The sequence below is a fragment of the Phocoena sinus genome, chromosome 2 (genome assembly GCF_008692025.1).
Source record: "Phocoena sinus isolate mPhoSin1 chromosome 2, mPhoSin1.pri, whole genome shotgun sequence".
In the NCBI taxonomy this organism is placed as follows: Eukaryota; Metazoa; Chordata; class Mammalia; order Artiodactyla; family Phocoenidae; genus Phocoena; species Phocoena sinus.
This window is the reverse complement of record NC_045764.1, coordinates 136024405-136044608: the sequence shown is the minus strand read 5'-3', so window position 1 is coordinate 136044608 and position 20204 is coordinate 136024405. Positions and strand designations below refer to the sequence as shown.

At 43.1% G+C, this 20204-nt stretch overlaps 1 protein-coding gene across 2 annotated transcripts in view; it reads right to left on the bottom strand.

Annotated features, from left to right (window-relative positions):
• Positions 1–10752, bottom strand: part of DAAM1 (dishevelled associated activator of morphogenesis 1) — a 180242-nt gene extending 169490 nt beyond the window's left edge. Inside the window, exon 1 of one of the 2 annotated variants that reach the window (XM_032623414.1) lies at positions 10644–10752. The gene's annotated coding sequence lies outside the window, so the exon portion shown is untranslated. Of the gene's footprint in view, positions 1–10497; positions 10594–10643 lie in introns of those variants that run through there. The other variant, XM_032623415.1, reaches the window with a different exon arrangement.
• Positions 10753–20204: the final 9452 nt, after the last annotated feature.

The window sequence follows — 20204 nt, the reverse complement described above, 5'->3', positions numbered from 1 at the left end:
GTTTCCCACCTTTGGTAGTTATAACGAGACTTTGAAATCCTCCACGATGGCCCATGGCATAGGCCAAGTTAGGAAATTTGCAACAAACAAATCTGCCTCATGTTTATGAAGCCAGAGATGAGTCTGATCGGAAACTTACTCTGAGTGACAAGGCAAGTTTGAGTGCTGCCAAAGCCCAAGTTTTTGAGTCAAGTTTTACAGACATTCTTTTTTGAGGGAGAGAAAAAAAGGGGGACATCAGTCTGCTGCTAATCCTTTTCAGAGTTCTTCCCTCACTGCTGATTTGAGATAAAAAAAAAAAAAAAAAAAAATGACAGTTTTTTTGTTTTTTTTTTTGCGGTACGCGGGCCTCTCACTGCTGTGGCCTCTTCCGCTGCGGAGCACAGGCTCCGGACGCGCAGGCTCAGCAGCCGTGGCTCACGGGCCCAGCCGCTTCGCGGCATGTGGGATCTTCCCGGACCGGGACACAAACCCGTGTCCCCTGCATTGGCAGGCGGACTCTCAACCACTGCGCCACCAGGGAAGCCCTAAACTGTCATTTTTAAAGGCAAATGCCTTTTTCTTTTTTTTTAAGCATTTTGGTGTTTGATAATAACAACAGAGATGATCTTTTCTTTCCCCAAAGCCTCATCTTCTTTATCCACAGATAACTTTACTGACCTACCAACACAGCCTATGGGCTTCAAAGTTGTTTTCCCGCTAGCGCTGGTGGGCTTGTCCTGACCCAGCGTCAGTGTCTCACAGAGTCCCTTGTTATGACCAAGGACATGTCCTTAAACTATGCCTGGCCTCCCAGGCAGTGGTCATGGAAAAATGGAGAAGTGACCCTGAAGAGTCTAATCCACTGACCTTCACTTTGCTCTAACCAACTACCCAAATAAATAAAAACAGCAGGATAGCTTGGTCTCCCAGATGAATTCCAATTTACCCCTAAATATCCAAGCCTGGTCCAATGTTTAAAATTCCCAGGCCATCCAAAATCTGTCACCTGGCTTTCAAATGGGCCCAATTTTGCTCCCCAGGGGACATTTGGCAATGTCTGGAGACATTTTGGTTGTCACAGCTGGGGGAAACTTTGCTACTAGCATCTAGAGGGTACAGGCCCAGGATGCTAATGAATATCATACATGCACAGCACAATCCCCAACAACAAAGAACCATCCCACCTAAAATGCCTAAAATGCTGAGATTGAGAAACCCTGGATTGGGTCATTTGCCAGCCCAGTGCTGGATAAACGTTTGAAGAGACTCTTATTGCAATTTAATTTAGTTTAAAACGGGGATTGAAAACTCAAATGCCTTCAAGGGCCAAGGAGGTAAAGAAATATCACATAAACAAAGTGGCTGTGTATGAGGCACTAGGGTGCTGTGAGGTCAGTGACAAATTAGAGTGTAAATGCTCGATAAAACCATTCCCTTTTTAAAAATAACACTGTGTTGGTCAAATAAAACATGACTGTTGGCTACATCCATCCTGTGTGGCAATGGTGGTAATCAAATTCTGGTTTAAAGGAGATGATCAATTTAAAGAGAACTGGATGGTCACGCAAAGACACCATCTAGCCTCATCCCTTACTTATATCCTACGGAATTTCCTAAGCCCCAGGACTGGAGAACGTGACTAGAAGCTGTTTAGTTAAGCAGATTAGAGATCAGATCTTGAGGGTTTAGCTCCAGCCAAGAACAGGGTCTCAGAAACCTTGCGCTAAGAGCAGAGACCAATGTTGGAAATTCTGAAGGAGAAAAAGTAGAGTTCCCCCACACTGATCTCCATTATAGGGAAACTCAGTGGACATTACATCAACGTTACACAGCGCCATATAAGTGAGGTCATTATGTTAAGATGAAACCATTCTCATAAAATTTTAGAATTTTCACATTGTTTCACAGATGAGGAAACAGAGGCCCAGGAAAGTTTAAAGGAATGGCCAAGATTACCCAAATCTAAACCTAAAATCAAATGGTGTTTCTTTTTCCTCTGTACAATTGCCAAGCAGCAACCAAAAGGCGAAGGGATTTTATTCAGGGTGTCAAACATTCGTGTCTAAACTCTCAACCAACATAAGTAAGTTATACGTAGATGTTAAACTTACTCAGCATCATCCCCTTTCCCTGACAGAAAAATCATTAATCCATTTGCCCCAAGTCATTGTTTTAGGATCTCTTTTTCATATAACAGAAAAATTTAAAGCAGGTTAAATATTTCCAGCCCTCCTTTCAGATTAAGCTGGAGAGGGGAAAGCCAAGTCAGCAACTGGAGCACAAGGAGAAGGAAGCCCCAATCTGAACATCCCCGTGTGGATGCATACTTTCTGTTGGAGGAATTCCTGACCTGTATAAACAAAGGCAATCCAGAGGGAAACAAATGATAAGATAAGTGAAACCCAATAACTCCCTCTGTCCTCCCTTCCACCTACTTCCCCCAACTTGTTCCATCAGAAAAACAATCTGAGCTTGGGAGAATTAAAATGTAAGCCATCCCCTCTCTGCTGCCACACAAGCTCCCTATTCTAAGTCGGAGGTTAAGGGGGAAGACCATTTGTAAGGTCGGTGAGTGTGGCTCCCCTGGTATGGAACCTGGCCACAGGGTACCACGGTCTCCCTTTGCCCACAGACAGGTTCCTAGCAAGGAAGTAGGTCACTGGTCCTTCAGACTCAAATTGCAATCCAAGGAGTATAGTAGGAAAAGGTGGGGTATGGAAGAAAGGTACCTTCCGTCACAGGAAAAGAAAAGAAATTGGGTCAAACTAAAAATTTTATATACTTAAAAAAAATTGTTTTTTTACTCACTTCCTTAGCATAAAATATGAAACAAGGCAGTCTCTTGCCGTGGTTCCTGGAACTGTAGTTGGAAGTGTCACCTACTCATTGAGTGTCAAGCCCTAAATGGGTCACAGAAGTTTTCTAGTCCAATCTAATCTCTATTCTTGATTTTAAAAATACAAAAATATAATAACATGCCTTTCATTTAACCTTCTGAGGACATAATGAAGTCTTAGCTATCAGCTTCAGTTCCAGCAAGATTCATTCCACACCCTCTCTGACTTTTACTCTGAATGACCATTGAGTGCTGAGCAGGGAGCGGTGTGTGGGGAGGAGAACCTCTAATGCAAACTAGATTGCCACACACAAACAGAATGGGAAACAAACAGAAATGTTATTGTTGTTTCTTTTGCCACCATCATCCTAACTCAAATAGCCACCGCTAACATGGGGTAACTGTGGCAGCATTTTTTTTTTAATTCCTAAATCATTTACCTTGGCCAAAACCATGACATTTTCTATATTCAAAATTTCACCAACTTTCAAGAGTAGAGAATGCAGCAAGGACCTTTAAATGGTTTGATTTGTCCATTTCATTTCCTTTAACGTTTTACAATAAGTTTTGTAGTAAATTCTCAGGATTTAGAAGGGTCCCTAGCCTAACCCTCTTGTCACAGAACTGTAGTTTCTAAATTAATTCGTGTCTAGACATTTCACTGCTCAGTTTTACCAAATCTCTATGAATGAAATACAAATTTAAGCCTAGACACATGTGAATGATGTTGGGCACGATCCTTCACTCTTCTTCCAGGGTGCAAATCTGCAGAATTTTATGGGAGAAGAGTGAAGCCCAGAATGGGCACCAAAACACACACTAATGACTGTGGTCACACCCCCAAGAAAGGGAAGGAAAAGACCAAGGCTATGTTTTAGGAAGCTGCCCCTAGTCCTGACCCACACTCTTCACAGGAGGACACCTGTCAGAAGCATAAACATAGTTCCTAGGCAAACTGCTGGTGAAGCCCTACCTCTAACTTATGGGGTCTGAAAAAACTAAGACCCTCATCAGTTCATTTTATAATATGGCACCATCTTTTGCCCTTAGTGATGATGGCTATGCACTGATATATCCACAGGGTCTATCCTCCACTGTCTAGTGTCCTTTGTGACCAAGAGCATGATGAGTTAAAAAAAAAAAAAAAAAAGAGTTACTAGAATTACAGGTGCAGTTGGTGCCTCCAAGACAAGGCAAAGCTAACCCATGCCCTTGACCTGGTTTGTACGTCACTAACAAACTGAGCTTAGCCAATAAGCCAGAATATAAGAACTCATCTCAAAAAACAAAAGATGGGCATCTGTATTGCCCAGACAATGCCCAAAGATCAGATCTAGGCTATCTACACTTGGAAGTCTAAATTCAGACAGTCCATCAGATGGGCAATGTTTGCCAATCGTACAGAAGGTATTTTTTTCAGAAATGAAGAGGACAAAGACCAGTTTAATGCGTGTCCCTAATTGTGTGCCTGGCAGAAGTACAAGGAACCTTCAACTCCGATCCTGGTGCAATTTATAGAACAGAATGAGCTCAGGTTATTACTAAAGGTGAATGACATACTTAGGAAATGTAACAAGACGAATTTTAAAAAGCTTCTGAAACTAATGTCTGTTAAATGAATATTACGTTTGAGCAGCCTAAGGGCTAACAAGTCTTTTGTTTTCATTTTCCTTTCCTGGCAATATGCTGTTAGGGCATAACTTTCCTATTATTTCTCTAAATGACACAGTTTGTGTTTTATTCAATTGTCTTCATTAAATATTGTCAAAGTGGCACAATATCCAGTGTTAAGCCAAAAGTAAAAGATCTATTGTGAGTCAGGAAATCACACCAACTACACTGGAAATTGAACTTGCTTGCCTAGTTTTCCACATTTAATTCACAATAGTGGCTATGGTTTAAAAGAACTGCAATTGTAGATTTGCTCCACTGTAAAAGTAAGTCTCTCTTCTAAGGTGAGGGGGGAAAAAGCTTATTTTAATGTGTAAGGATACCCAGTATTAGATTACGTGTTTGACTACTACTCAAGTTTTCATTTTCTTTTCAAAAGAGCTTTCACAATTTATGTTAAAAGACAACAGGGAGTTGGGAAGCTAAGAAGTTACGGGAGTCTTAACTCTCAAGACAGGCTTCTGTGGCCCTGTTCTGGGTGAGAAGGGCTTTCTTCAGATAAGGGATTCAACCTACTGAAAAGTTATCTCAGTTAACAAGAGGGTCTAATGCTGGACAAACTCCACATAGATTCAGAGATGGCATTTAAGAGCATTTCCTTTTTCGAATAATTTGCCCATCATTCACAAAGCAAAAGGGAGGGAGTTCAAAAATTCTTAACATTCAAATAAACAAATGCAACATTTTAAATCTCATACAACATTTTCTGTTCCAGAAAATCAGACCCTAAGAAACCATTAAGTGAAAAAGCAGTTTTACTCTTAATCAACCCAGCACTTGTTGACCTAGCATTGTTTCAGAATCAAGAGACACAAAGGAAGTTGTGATTCCCCCAACTCAATGGAGAGAAAAGAATAACATATAGGAAAACCAGAGGCAAGGCAATAGTGGGGGGGGTGTAAAGAACTGGAAGCCTGGGTCCCTAACAGGGTCTGCCAGTTACCAGCTGTGTGACCTGAGCTCGGTGAGTTCCTTAAGTTCTTCATGCCTCAGTTTCCTCAGCTGTAACATAGTGATAACAGTACCTACCTCATGCAGCTGTGGAGGAGTCTATAGTTAAGCTCATGTAAAGTATTAGGAAAGGCCTGACCCAAGTTTAGCACCTCACATCCCTTGACGGTTCGTATCACATTAGGTATGAGTGTTTGTTTGCGTGGTCAGGCTGAGGGCGCTAAGGAGCAAGGAGCTGGGCGTGGTGGCGAAAGCGGAGGGACAGGCAGGGAAGGCTTCCCAGAAGCTATGGCACTCAAGCTGGATCTGAGAGCACAAGGAGAATTCAGATGCTCAGAAGAGTGTTCATTCCAGATGAGGGGAGCCATTACTGCAGAAAGTCACAGATAGGGGTAAAAACCAGGTGTGCTTAAACATCAGCAGGGAAAATAAGCTCACCAAGGCTGAGGGTATATTTGGTAACCTCAGATTAATGGATTAATGGGCAGGGGAGGGGGGGTGCTCAGGCTCTGTGTGCTTGTTGCTATGCTCCTAGGACTTAACATTTAAATCACTTTTAGATATGTGTACTATGAATGCAAACTCACTCTGAAATGCTCATTTCTCTGTTTTTGGAACAGTGGAAAGGATGCCAGAAAATACAATGGTAAATGGTTTTTTTTTGCTGTGGAAATAGTCTGCTCAAGTGGAATGTAGGTCACCAAAATCAACTTGCATCTCATCGTCATCTGTCCCTCTTTCAGTGGAGGCAATAAGTGGTAGCCTGAAGGAAGGGGGAGGAGCGGCACTTCAGAGCCATCCTTCAATTCCAATCTCTATCAGCCACTCAGCCACTCCAAGCACAATCCTCAACAGAGGTATCCTAGGACAGCCCCAGCCTGCCCCCCCCGACCCAGCCCTGCCAATCTACAGAAAAAGCCCTACTTACCAAGTTCTGAAATATTACCTGTGCTAGCAGTTGCCTCTAAACCAAGCTCTCAGGGAAACCACTATCATCTGATGCGGTAAGTGTTTAAGATATACATTCACTTAAAAGATTCCTTCCATTACCAAGTTAGAAATTATGGTGCCAAAAGAAGTGACAGTAGTCCACATTCCTTGTCCAAAGAAGAAAAATCACAAAACAGAAGAATTTTCATTTTGACTGGTGCCCCCTCTAAAGATTCAACTAGTTTGCTAACCTAAGTTGGCAAAGTTGCTTTGTTTCCTGAAATGTAAGGATAGACTTAACACTTGGAAATACCAGGAGCATGACACGAAGCCAGGGAGGGCCCCACAGAAGTCACAGGCTCTGGGATTATTTCCTGAGCCAAACACCTAAGGCCCTCAGTGGTACCAAACTTTGTTGGAAAAGCTTGTTTCTCCTGATCCAACAGCTGTAAGTTTTTAAGTAATTTAACAGAAGACCTCAAGATTCTCAAGCCAAAGCCACTCTTTATACTATCCCCCAAATATTTACAAAGTGAAACACTTTCAGTCTTAACTATGTTTTGTTTGTAAACACCTTATTTGTTCTGATGACCACAGTATCAACACTAAAAGCAGCCTTTTAAACAAAGTAGCTCAAATAAAACCACACGCAGACACACAAATTCTTAACACCCAGAGGCATGTCCACAAAGCAAGAAAGCCAGGGTTCAAATTCCTTGGCACCTTTTCACTGAGCTCCTGTAAGCACCACCCAAGGACATGACCCACTGCACCCTCTTTACTATCACACCTCCTCACTAATTTACACTTCGGAAAACCCACAGAATGCAACTTACTGGATGATAACTGAATGCTACAAATATTGGAGAAATGTCTTTTACCCTGTTCCCCTCTCACATCAGCCAGCCTGAACAACTTACCCCTGTTTATAGAACAACCCCACCCCAAATGAGAGAGCTATTGCCCACTCTTCTACCCACATGGTGCCTCTGGGGCCACTGGCAGCCTGGCAAAAGTCTCTAGGTATCTTTGCCTTGGTCTCTCTCCCTGTTCCCCTGTCATTTACCTCCTGGGAAAGTTATCTGGGCCAAGGACAGTACAACAGAGAGAAATCTAGAAATGTCTGGTTTGGGGTAATAAGAATTGTATAAAGAATTAATTATAGGGGGAAAAAGTCTCTGTGAGTGAATACATTCCAAAAGCAAATAGTTACAGTTTGACTATTTCAAACACATGGAAGGCCGTTTATACCACGTCACATGCTACACAGGAGTTTTGATTTATGCTGAGATGAAACTGCTTGACAGAAAACTAAGAGGAACATTACAACTGATGACAAAACTATCAGTGGAAAGAATATAGATCCTGGATCTCCAATCATGGTTCTACTAGTCAGTAGTGATTCAACAAATATTTATAAAATACCTACCAATGGCCAAACACTGCTTTAAATGCTGGATAGACAGGGATAGACAAGACAAAGGCTGCTCTCAAAGACCTTCACGGAGTGGGAAAAACCCACACACATTGGAATCATTATCAGAATTAAAGGGAGTCAGAAGTAAGGAGATAACTGAAGGAGATTTCAGTCAGTGCTAACTTCTATGACAAAAATTGTGAGTGAAATTTCTGATCCTGTTTCCTCGTGGGGATGTAACCACCTACTTAAAACAAGATGATGAATGTCAACCACCTGGCACACAGCAACCCCAAGCATTTACCTGCACATGAATGTACACGCATAGATGCTAGCAGATATATACCTTCCCCCCTTAACTGCAATGTCTGTGATAATCCACTTTGGTATGAAATGAAAGCAGAAGGTAGGCAAAATGTCTGCATAATTCAATTACTCTTAATGCAATTAAATTACAAATAACTGCATTCAACAAGAATCTATAAAAAGTCAAAATCTAAACAATTCTACAATAAAAGGATAAAAAGAAGTCCAGATACTGGGATAATAGTAGTAGTAGAACTAATATTATAAATACTAATACAGCTGCCTTGCCCACTTTGAGGGATTACCATGAAAAGTCGGGCTATTTTGCCATACAAGTAAGGCTCAGAGATATTAGCCCGATGTCACAGTGTCAGAAGCTGGGCTTAAACTCTCATCTTCAGATTTCTTTGAGAAAAATAAAAGACAATGAACAACTCCTTCTTAGAGTCACAAGATTTTATACCGAAAATCAACTTTAGGAAAACTGCTGTGCCCCTCTTCCCACATCACCAACGACTGAGGTCCCCAGAGGCAGAGGGTTCACCGCAGAATGGGGAACCCAGTAATGACAGAGCGAGAGCAGGACCCAGGCTTCCTAGATCCCAACCCTCTCAAGGATCTGCATCCTCTAGACGGGTCTTTAGATTTCATGAGAACCACAAGGGATAGCCGTGACCTCCAGAATTCAATTTCAGTTATTACTTGTCCCTAAAAACTTCCAGTGAATTGCACCTAGGGCAAATTGAGGACCTTTACTGGTGGCCAGGAAGCTCTCTTCACACATAAAAGAGGAGAACTCCCTCCTGGAGAAAGCGGCCTACAGCACTATAATATACGTTATTAGGAAAACGTATGTTTTCATTTTCTTGAAATGAGAGATCAGCCTGAAAGGAGAAAGATCTTTTGATTGTAATTTTCAGAGTTTGCCTCAGTGCAAAGGCTCTTAACAGCTTTTTCTGGGGAGGGAGGTGGAGAGACCAGGTATGGGGACGCAACAGGGAAGGGGGTCCAAAAATTGTGTCCAAGCTATTTACAAGAGAATGGAGAGAGCCCGGTGCTGTGAAACCGGTGACTAGGAGAGCACAGCTGGGCCCAGGGAGAGCATCTAACCACACCTACTGGCCACGCCCTCCCAGCTGCCCGCAGAGCCACACTGAATTGAAACAGCAGTGGGAGCAGTTAAGATTCCGACGGCAGGAGTCGCCATGGCAACGGGATTCATCTCGCAGGCAAACCCCACTTCAATTCACTAGGTCCTTCTCGAGTCTCAAGAAACTACCAACTCAAGAGGAGCAAAACGGTCACGGGTGGCATTTACTCTTGATGCTCTCCTGCGGGTGAAGATGGGAGGCGGGGTGGGGAACGGGGGTTGAAGTGTATTCTATTCCTGGGTCCCCTAAAATATTTTATGGGCGCAAGAGACAGAACACTCCAATCGCAGGCTGCGATTAACTTGAGAACAGAGCCTTTAGCAAGGGTTTGATGAACAAGTAAGAGAAAGGATAAGAGTGCTAGGGAAAGGAAATCCAGAGGACTTTATAGGGTTCTCGGGCGCCGCGCACGTCTCCAAGCGGATCACAAGCAGTTGGATTTTCACCACCAGCTGAGAAAAGCGATTACCCAGCTCTCCTGCCCCGCTGCGAGTCGTATCGCTAGATAATTCGACACTCCCCACCGCTTTACCACGTCCCAGCCCAGCGCTCCGAGCAGACGCTTTGTCCCAGCTCAGGTGTTCTTCGTCGAGGGAGCCATCAGTGCAATGGGCACCAAGATGCGCCCTACCCAGAGGGACGGGAGGCGGGAGCGCTCTTTGGCGCCTCGAACCCGGTCCGCAGGCTGCTTAGCCGCCCCTCGCTGCTGTCCGCCAACACCCCTCACTCCTTCCGCAAGGCGGCTTTCCCTCCTCTTTCTGGTTTGAGACCTTTAGCTTCCAACTTTGCCTAAATTACAGTCACCCCATCCCTTTCGAATGAGTCTTGAGGTGAGGGTGCCCGGGATGGTGGGGGTTCTGCTGGGACGCGAACGAGTAAACGAGTCCCTCCTCTTCGGTCTACACCTCCGAGTCTACCAAGCCTGCCTCGGGATTGTCCCTCCCGGAGCCTCCCGGACCAGCAGCTCCCGACAGCAGCAGTGCCCTCAGCACTCAGCCAAGGCCACGACCCACAGCGCCCCAGCCCCGGGGTGTCAGCAGCAAGGCGGCGAGTGGTACCCTGCCGGCTCTCTTGGCATCCGAGCACCTCAGAAAGAAAGGGAGGCACCCCCGTCCCCGGGGGCGCCTTTCCCCGGTCTCGCCTTGCTTTGCACCGCGCTTGCAGCCATTTTCCCAAACCCTGCTTGGCAGCCGGGAACTGTCTAGGTCTTGTTCCCACCCAGACTCAACCTGAAGGACGGGTTTAATATTTACCTACTGGCCCCGGAGCTCCGGGGAGGCAGTGGGAGGGCGCGCCGCTAACCCAGCACCGGGCCCGAAGAAGCACGCCCACCCCCGCGCCACCTCCTGGTGCCACTTAATGAAGGAGTGCGGCGGGCGACGCGGAACGTCCCCCTTACCTGAGCAGCCCCCGCATGCTGAAAAGGCGGCTCTGCGCTCCGGGTACAATGGGATCCGGTTAAACAGTTTCCTTCACAGCCGCTCGTAGGTTACCAACTCGCAGGTGACATCACCCTCTCCTCGCCTGATAGGATACAATGCGGCGCTCACTGCGCATGTACTCCCGGGCAGGACCCGCATACTCCTGGGAGTTGTAGTTCACATTCCACAAGCAGAGCCTGGGTAGCTACGCTACTGAGGGTATTGAAACTACACTTCCCGACGCATTCCTGGGCCTCTTCGTCCCCGCCCCAGCCCCGCCCCCACCGCGACCCGCCCCCTCCCCGCCCTCCAGCCTTGCAGTGTTAGTGTTGGTCTTTCAAAAACCGAGCTGCGGACTCAGCGGGCGGGCGTGGGGGCAAGCACCCTTCGGTCATGCCCTTTGACTTGACCTCCACTCGGTCCCATGCGGGCTCTGAGGGACCAGAGGGGTCCGGGGCTAGTGTGCACCAGCCAGGCAGCTCTGACCAACCGGGCTCTGCTGGCCCCAGCTGGAAAGAGAAGATGAAGCCTTTCACTGGCTTCCCTACACGTAGCAACTAATTAATAGGATGCATTGGTTTTATGGGTTAAATACGGTCCTGGAATTCCCCCACGTCCCGGAGGATGAGGGACACCGACTCCGAAGGAGAGGAATCCCCCTTTGCCCCACTTGGTCCAAATTACCCTTCTGTCTTCTCTTTCCTTCTCCCATTTAATGGAGTCAGGGTGACCAACCAGAACTCGGAGAATAGCTTAGTCGGCTGAGCTGACCGAATAACGGAGGGTGTCACTAATAAAAATGCAGTGTAACAGACTAGATAGTTGCCTCAACCCTCCGTCCGGGATCCAGCTGCTGCTGCAGAGATAATACTATCGCGCAGCCATGCTTTTGTTCTTCCCTGCAGCAGACTTCCCGCTCTCATGGCTCTCAACTCCCAGGAAGACAACATCCTTGCCTAAAGTTTTAATAAATGACGTATATGTATACATGTACTTTTCAATCCACAACACTCTCCTCTCAATTTACATACTTCACTCTCACTCAAGTTTTTTAAATGACCTAAACCAAAAAACACTGTGCTGTTCAAGAAGGGCTGTGATAGTAATACACCTAAATGTTTAAAGGTAAGCAAAAGGTGTGTAGCAGAATTCTGAACCTTCAGGAAAATTTTATTTTTAATATGTAAAAATTTTGCGTGGCACTTTTCATTAGTCAATGAGTACCAAATATTATGAAAAATTAACATTGAGAGCAAATCTCTAGGTGTCTTTTTAAACGAAAAAAAAAATCAATACATCTAGTTATTTCAGTTGTAAAGGTAGAGTAAATTATAATGGCATTCGAGGTTTTAATCACATATAAGGATCAGTTCACACCCCCGTTTCCACTAGCAAAATCTTAGAAGACTACATCTTGTGAAAAGAAAGTTCACAATTAAAATTTCAAACAACTCTCCACCTAATTGTTGGTGACAGTCTTCTTATCACTCTTATTTTCTCACGTGTTTGTGCAACAATAACTTGGGTTCAAGAGAAAAATATTCATGGAACTAGAGGATCTCAGGGGAGAGGGAAATGCTTTGTTTTGCTGAGAGAGGGATTGTAGTACTGAATTCTGCTTTTCTTTTGTCAAACCAATTCTGTATAGCCCAAACATATTTTTCTCTACTGAAGATAACTTTGAATGTTGCTCTCCTGTTCTGAGCCATTCTGTCCATTCCAAATATTGTCTTAAATGGAACCTAGACAATACAAATGTTCCACTGGCCAACAGATCAAGAGTACAATCAGTGATATTCTAGCTAATGGGTAGTCTTAATGTATTGCAGTTCACTGTGAGAAAATATTCAGAAAGAAACTTGACCTGGGATGATTCTAAAAGCTCTCCCAGTTTTGTAACTGTGTAAAGCTTTTAGATGGAAATATAATCAGTGAGCTCGAAATTTATTGAGTCAAATTGGATGTGGAGATTCTTTATAAGGCAGGACTTAGCCCTACAGATAAAATTATATGACAATATTGAGGTACACTCTGAGGAGTAACCCTATAGGATAAATCACCCTACAGCAAGTTCTCTTGGGTCTTCTGTAATGAAGGAGAGGATGAAACCTGCCTGAAGAAGAAATTCCATTCTCTATAGCAATTAATATTATAGGGATGTGCCATGTTACATACTCATTTTTATATGTAAAGGACATCATACACACTAGATTATAAGCACAGAAATGTGTGGATGTATGCATGTGAGCTGCCCTTCCTATTAAATAGATATAAATTTAGATAATAAATATTGAAAGCAAGGCATTGTGTTTGGAAGCATTTTGTTATGCGTGATGGATCTGAACTGATCCCTGCACACTATTTCATTGGTAACCAAGGGAAACAAAGATGGCTCTTCAAGCATCAGAAATGCAGTCCATGGACCTGGGATCAGAGGAAACTTAACAACTTCTATGGAGACAGAAAGAAACTCTCTCTCTCTCTCTCTCTCTCTCTCTCTCTCTCTCTCTCTCTCTCTCACACACACACACACACACACTCACGTACACTCATTGTGTGTGTTTGTATTTCTCTCTAGGTGACTAAGTAGTCTCATGTGCCACAAAAACACCCATTCTGTCTAGCTTAATTTATGTTCTCAGTCAAAGGATTTTGTTACTTTTTTTCTTTTCTTTTTAAAGGACTGCTGCTGTTCTAGAATGATCTGAAGAAAGGCCTTGTTTTTTCCCATAATCATTGCCTATTAATTAGGAACCCACGGAACCACTGAAGATAGATTTAACTGATCATCTACAGGTGGAGGAGGGGGGAAGGCACTATGGGATATTTTGCCGATCTTTCAAAATAATCTCTCTCAGTTCTGGTTACAAGGTTTCACTCTAGATGTTGGGTTTTAGATATGGAAGGAAGTGAGATATCAACAGAGAAAGAATTTTAAGTTTGTAGCCCTGCATGTGTTTTCACACTATTGCTTGGTCTTTCGCAACAATTAAGGTTGTGTGCTGAGCCCAGGTTTGGGATCATGACATTTTCCCACTTCCAAGCAATATGACTTTGCTTATTTCATGTTGCTTATTTTCTCTGAGCTTCAGTTTCCTTATTTTTCAAATGGAGCTAACAATAAACCTACTTCATAAGGTTTCTTAGGATTAAATTAGGTGAGACATATAAAAACCCTTTTCAAATTGAAAAGAACTGTACAAGTGCTAGTTCTTGTTATTATTTGCAATTTCCCCCTGAAGATTATCTCAGAAATGTCAGCCCTAATTATGGAACAAGTTAATAAAAACCTAGTTAAATAAAAAATCTTATTCTTAAGAAATTATTAGAAATTATCCAGTGCACATATTATCTCAATAATTTGTAAGTTGGCAAAATGTTCTTCGAGGAAAAGAAATGAGAAATCCAAATTAAACAGTGCTGGTCCTCGGCTTGTTTTCTGATCCATGGCTTGCTCTTCTACAGCCCCAAGCTGTCCTCAGTATCCCAGGTCATCTTCCCCAAGCTTCACAGCCTGGCAAGGCACTGCCGGGAGATTGGAGGTAGGAGGAAGGGAGAAGCCAGGGTGTTGCTTTACCTCCACAGAATTGCACTGGGAGATGTTTCCGGCAGCAGCAGCATTTTCCCCGTTGAACTGGTTCTTCGTGGTTCCAGCTTCTTCCAGGTCACCCTGGCCTCTGTCAATGCCATCTTCTCCGACTGTCCCTCCAGCCTACAGGTGGAGGTAGCTTCCTGCTGTTGCTAACCTTTTGTCGCATGTTTGTTTTCTCAGACCTTCTATCACCTGTGTGACCAATTCCCTGTCCTATATTATATCTGTTTTAAATACTTAGAATGGTTTTTGTTTTTGTGGTGGAACACTTAACTAATATACTCATGTCTTAGTTCAAGTTCTTTTAGGGGCAAGCAGCAGAAACTTTCTATGGCCAGTATATGCAAAATAATGAAAGTATTAAGATTTATTCAAAGGACTGAACAACCAAGGCTCTACCTAAGAGCAGGAACCAGACCAGCCCTGGGAACCCAAACAGTGGTAGGTTTTGGACCTTCTCTCCAGAGCATTGCTCTAATAGCCTTCAGTTTCTGTGTCTCTTTGTTCCAAATTTCAAATTCCTGAGAGAAACTGATTACCCCATCTCAGAGGGCCTATCTGTAACATTTACCTACAGCAGTGCTTCTTTTTAAAATTAATTTATCTATATTTTATTTTTGGCTGTGTTGGGTCTTAGTTGCGGTGCGCAGGCTTCTCACTGCGGTGGCTTCTCTTGTTGCGGAGCAGGGGCTCTAGGTGCACAGGCTTCAGTAGTTGTGGCACGTGGGCTCAGTAGTTGTGGCGCACAGGCTTAGTTGCTCCGCGGCATGTGGGATTTTCCTGGACCAGGGCTCAAACCCGTGTCCCCTGCATTGGCAGGTGGATTCTTAACCACTGCGCTGCCAGGGAAGCCCTACAGGAGCGATTCTTAAAGTATGGGCCCGAGATCAGCAGCATTAATGTCACCTGAGCACTTATTAGAAATGCAAATGCTGGGGCCCCACCCACAGACCTACTGGAAAAGAAACTTTAGGGCTGGGTCCCACAATCTTGTTTTGACAAGTCCTCAAGCTTATTCTGACACTCATGAACGTTTTTGAACCACTTGTCTATAGCAGAGATTACAATATCGTGTGGCTCAGATATGATCACTCAGGACCTATCCCCGTGTGTCTGGGAGTCTTCCCAGAGAGGAAGAAGTGCTGTGAACTTGGCAGCCACCCCTAAGAGGTGTCAGGTAAAGCTGGTAAATCTGTCAGGATCTTAATGGTAAAATTTGGTTCTTCCTGAGGGAGAAGACTTTGTAGCATTCTGAACCAACTAAATCAATTTAGTCACTGCAAAGGCATCTGGAAAAGATTCATTTCACTGTATTTAATTGAGAACACAGAAAAGCTGAAAAACCAGCATTGGGGCAGGACAAGGGAGATGGAATCTTATAGAAATCTAAGAACAGTAACAATACCGTCAGGCCACAGTAACAGGGGTTGTGAAAATAGCTCCACCCACTCAAAACTCTCTCCAGACCAGTCTCATCTGAACAGCTTCTGGGAATTTAGAAACAGAAATTCTTCTTTGATTATCTTAGCTACAATCCCTGTATCAGCTTATGTATAACTGGCTTACCCTTAGCCTATGAGACCTACACTTTTTATTTCTTTTAATAAATTTATTTATTTATTTTTGGCTGCATTGGGTCTTCGTTGCCGCGTGCGGGCTTCTCTTGTTGCGGAGCATGGGCTGTAGGCGTGCGGGCTTCAGTAGTTGTGGCACGCAGGCTCAGTAGTTGTGGCTCACGGGCTCTAGAGCACAGGCTCAGTAGTTGTGGTGCACGGGCTTAGTTGCTCTGCAGCATGTGGGATCTTCCCGGACCAGGGCTCGAACCCATGTCCCCTGCACTGGCAGGCAGATTCTTAACCACTGCGCCACCAGGGAAGTCCCGAGACCTGCACTTTTCAATCCTGTACCAATGGCCCCATGTGGCTATTTAAGTTTAAATTAATTAAAATTAAATAAAATGTAAACGCACAGTTCCTCAGTTACAACAGCCACATTTCAAGCAATGAAGCCACACAAGGCTAATGGATATCGTATTGGACATCTCAGAAATAGAGTATTCTCATCATTTCAGAAAGTTTTGTTGGACACCACTGCCCTAGACTTTTACCTCATGAACTTTCATCCCACCATGCTGAAACCTACCCTTTCCCCCCCCATCTTTTCCAGGTCAAATTCCAGGGAGAAAGAAAGAATGAAAGAGAGAAAGAGAGAGAGGGGAAAAAAATCTGTTTGTTCCAGTTCACCATTTTAAGGCAATTCATACTATAAATCACCAGCCACCGTGAAAAAAAACATATAGCCAAACCGAAAAATGGCCAAAAGTCTTGAATAGGCACCACACACAACTGTGCCACCCCCAACATCCAAATGGTCAATGAACATATGAAAAGATACTCAAATGAATTAGCCCTCAGGGAAATATAAATAAAGGTCACAGTGGGATGCTACTACACACTCATCAGATTGGTTAAAATTAAAAGGACTCGCTATATTAAGGATTGGCAAAGATGAGAAGCAACTTAAATCCTACACTGCCAGTGAAAGTATAAGTTTGTGTAACTGCTTTGGAAAACTCTTTGTTAGTATCCACTAAGAGCGAACATTCACATACTTTATATAGCCCAGCAATCCACTCCTAGAAATATATCCAACAGAATTGTGTATATACATACATTCACCGAAAGAAAAATATTTGAATGTTCGCAGCTATGCTATTCAGCCCATGGTTGCCATGCAATATTTGGGATATACTTATATTAAAAATATTCTTTGTTGTTTGTCTGAAATTCAAATTTAACGGAGAGTTCTGTATTTTTATTTGCTAAATCTGGCAACCCTATTATACTCTCAAACTAGAAACAACACAATTGTTCATCAAAAGTAGAATGCATAAATCGATTGTGGAATAGACACATAATTAATACTATATAACCAGAGTCAGCAAACTTTTTCTGTAAAGGGCTACATAGTAAATACTTTAGGCTTTGTGGGCCATATGGTCTCTGTTACAACTACTCAACTCTGCCACTGTAGCATGAAAGCAGCCCTAGATGTAAATGAATGAGCAGGACTACGTTTCAATAAAACTCTCTTTACAAAAACAGTCAGCTGGCCTGTAGGAAATAGTTTTACAGGCTATCCAGCAATGATAATGTATGAGTCGTGTCTACATGTAAGAATATGAATGAACCTCACAAAATAACATTGAGTGAAAAAGTGTTTATGGTGTGATTACATAAAATCAGAAACAGGTGCAACTAATGGTGGTGTTAGAGACAAAATAGTAGTACCTTCAGGGGATAGTAATAGGAAAGAGCATGAAGAAAGTCTCTGGGGTGCTGGTATTGTTCAAATTTTTTATCTGAGTTATACAGGTATTTCACTTTGTGAAAATTCATCATGCTGTACACAGTGATTTGTGTGATTTTATGTATGTGCATTATATGAAAATAAAATATTTATATCAATTAAAAACTAGGTCAAATTATCTCAACATCATGCCCATAAGAAATTATTTTACGAATTCTGGTACCCAGGTTTTTTGCTTTTTCCTAATTATAACAGGAATTCATGTTCTTTGTAGAGAATTTAGAAAATCTTGCTACTTAACGTGATAAAATCTTGCTTAAGTCTACAAACAAGTGAGAAAGATTAACATTTCTTTCTCCTGCCCTCCTTCTCTTTCACACTCAGGATCAGTTTATGGATTATTTTATTTAAAAATATACCTTGGGGGGCTTCCCTGGTGGCGCAGTGGTTGAGAGTCCGCCTGCCGATGCAGGGGACACGGGTTCGTGCCCCGGTCTGGGAGGATCCCACATGCCGCGGAGCGGCTGGGCCCGTGAGCCATGGCCGCTGAGCCTGCGCGTCCGGAGCCTGTCCTCCGCAACGGGAGAGGCCACAACAGTGAGAGGCCCGCGTAACGCATAAAAAAAAAAAAAAAAAAAAAAAATATATATATATATATACCTTGGGAATTTTCTATGTCATTGATTTTTTTTACATTTTTTTACATTTAATGGCTGCATGATGTTTTATCGTGTGAAGGTAATCATTTTTTAATCAATCATCTATTATAGAATAAGTCATTTCCAATTTTTTGATATTATCAATAACTGATGTACATCCTAGTTCAGTTGTGCCCATTCATGATTGTATCTTTAGGAGTACAAATATAGCATAGGAGAACATAAAGGCTTTTAATGCTTTTGATACAGATTGCCAAACTGACCAGGTACTTGTTTTTATTATTTGTTGATATTATGGTTGATGTTTCCTGTGAGTCCACGTAGGTCTGGTAACCTCTCTGAGAGAACTGAATCATGTCCTGAAAGCAACTTAAACTGTTTGAGACAAAGTCTAATCATGCTAATGGGCTGGTTGAGGAAACTACCATAAGAATGAATGTTCAAGGGAAAGGGAAGTACTCCTGCTGTCCCTAGTTATCTGGCCTCTAGGATATGCTAGGTGTATTCATTTGTAAGGGATACCTAATAGGGTACCACAGACTGGGTGGCTTTAACAACAAAAATTTATTATCTCACAGCTCTAAAGGCTGGAAGTTAAAAATCAAGGTGTGGGCAGATTTGGTTCCTTCAGAGAGTTGTGAGGGAAGGATCCATTTCAGGCCTCTCTCCTTGGCTTGTAGATGGCTATCTTCTCCCCATGTTTCATTTCATCCTCCCTCTATGTGTGTCTGTCCCTGTGTCCAAATTTCCCCTTTTTATAAAGACACCAGTCATACTGGATTATGAGGTCACTCTAATGACATCTCTTTAGTTTGATTACCTCTGTAAAGACCCTATTTCCAAATAAGACTACATTCTAAGGTACTGGGCGTTAGGATCTCAACGCAAGAATTTTTTGTTGTTGGGGAGGGGAGAACACAATTCAACCCTTAACACTAGGTAAAACCAAATAAGAGAAAACTCTTTCTTGTTCTCAGCACCAGTGTTATACACCAGCATGCTATATTCACATAAATTTTAAAGCAGTTGAACATCTGATTAGAAGATATAGACAGGATCAAAAATCCGAAGACAGCAAATTGAAACTTCTCAAGAATAACAGAAACAGAAATACAGAGTGCTTCCTGCATTATATGCGGAAGCCTTGATTCTGACTCTAGTTTTGAAGGCTGACGTCTTGCCTCCAGGTACACAGTCCTGTCACTCTTTTTTTTTTTTTTTTTTTTTTTTTCAGTACGTGGGCCTCTCACTGTTGTGGCCTCTCCCGTTGCAGAGCACAGGCTCCGGACGTGCAGGCTCAGCGGCCATGGCTCACAGGCCCAGCCGCTCCCCCGCATGTGGGATCTTCCCGGACTGGGACACGAACCCATGTCCCCTGCATCGGCAGGCGGACTCTCAACCACTGCGCCACCAGGGAAGTCCAGTCCTGTCACTCTCGATCAAGAATTCTCAAATGAAGACTCCACAGACTTTCCACTGGTAAAAATTCTCTGGCCATACATACATTTTAGACAAACCATCCCAAGTTAGCTTTCAAAATATCCCCTACTGAGTGTGTCATACAATTTTCATTTTCTTTTTCTCTTTAAACATCAAATCTCTGCATGGGCTCTTAAACACTCAAATGGGCAGTTCATGTGTGGCAAAACCTTGTCTATAAGTAAAAGATGGCCTGGGTGTTCCTCGGAGAGAAAGAATTCTGTTTACTTTTTTCGGTTTTGTAACTTTCCTCGTTGGGAATTATCCTGGCAGATATATTCTCCTTTGTAGCTGAAATATTACAGCTTGTAGGATTTATGTAAGAGCCTTGTATCACAGCAGGTTGTGCTAGCACTTAGGCACTGGATTTAGAGATTAGGGATGACTTTAGTCCTGTATTACATGAGAACCTTGTGATGTGGAATTTCTCATGGAAAGCCACACTTCAGTACAATATGTCATGGCACATTATCTTTGTGAGAATATTTTCTCTTCACCAA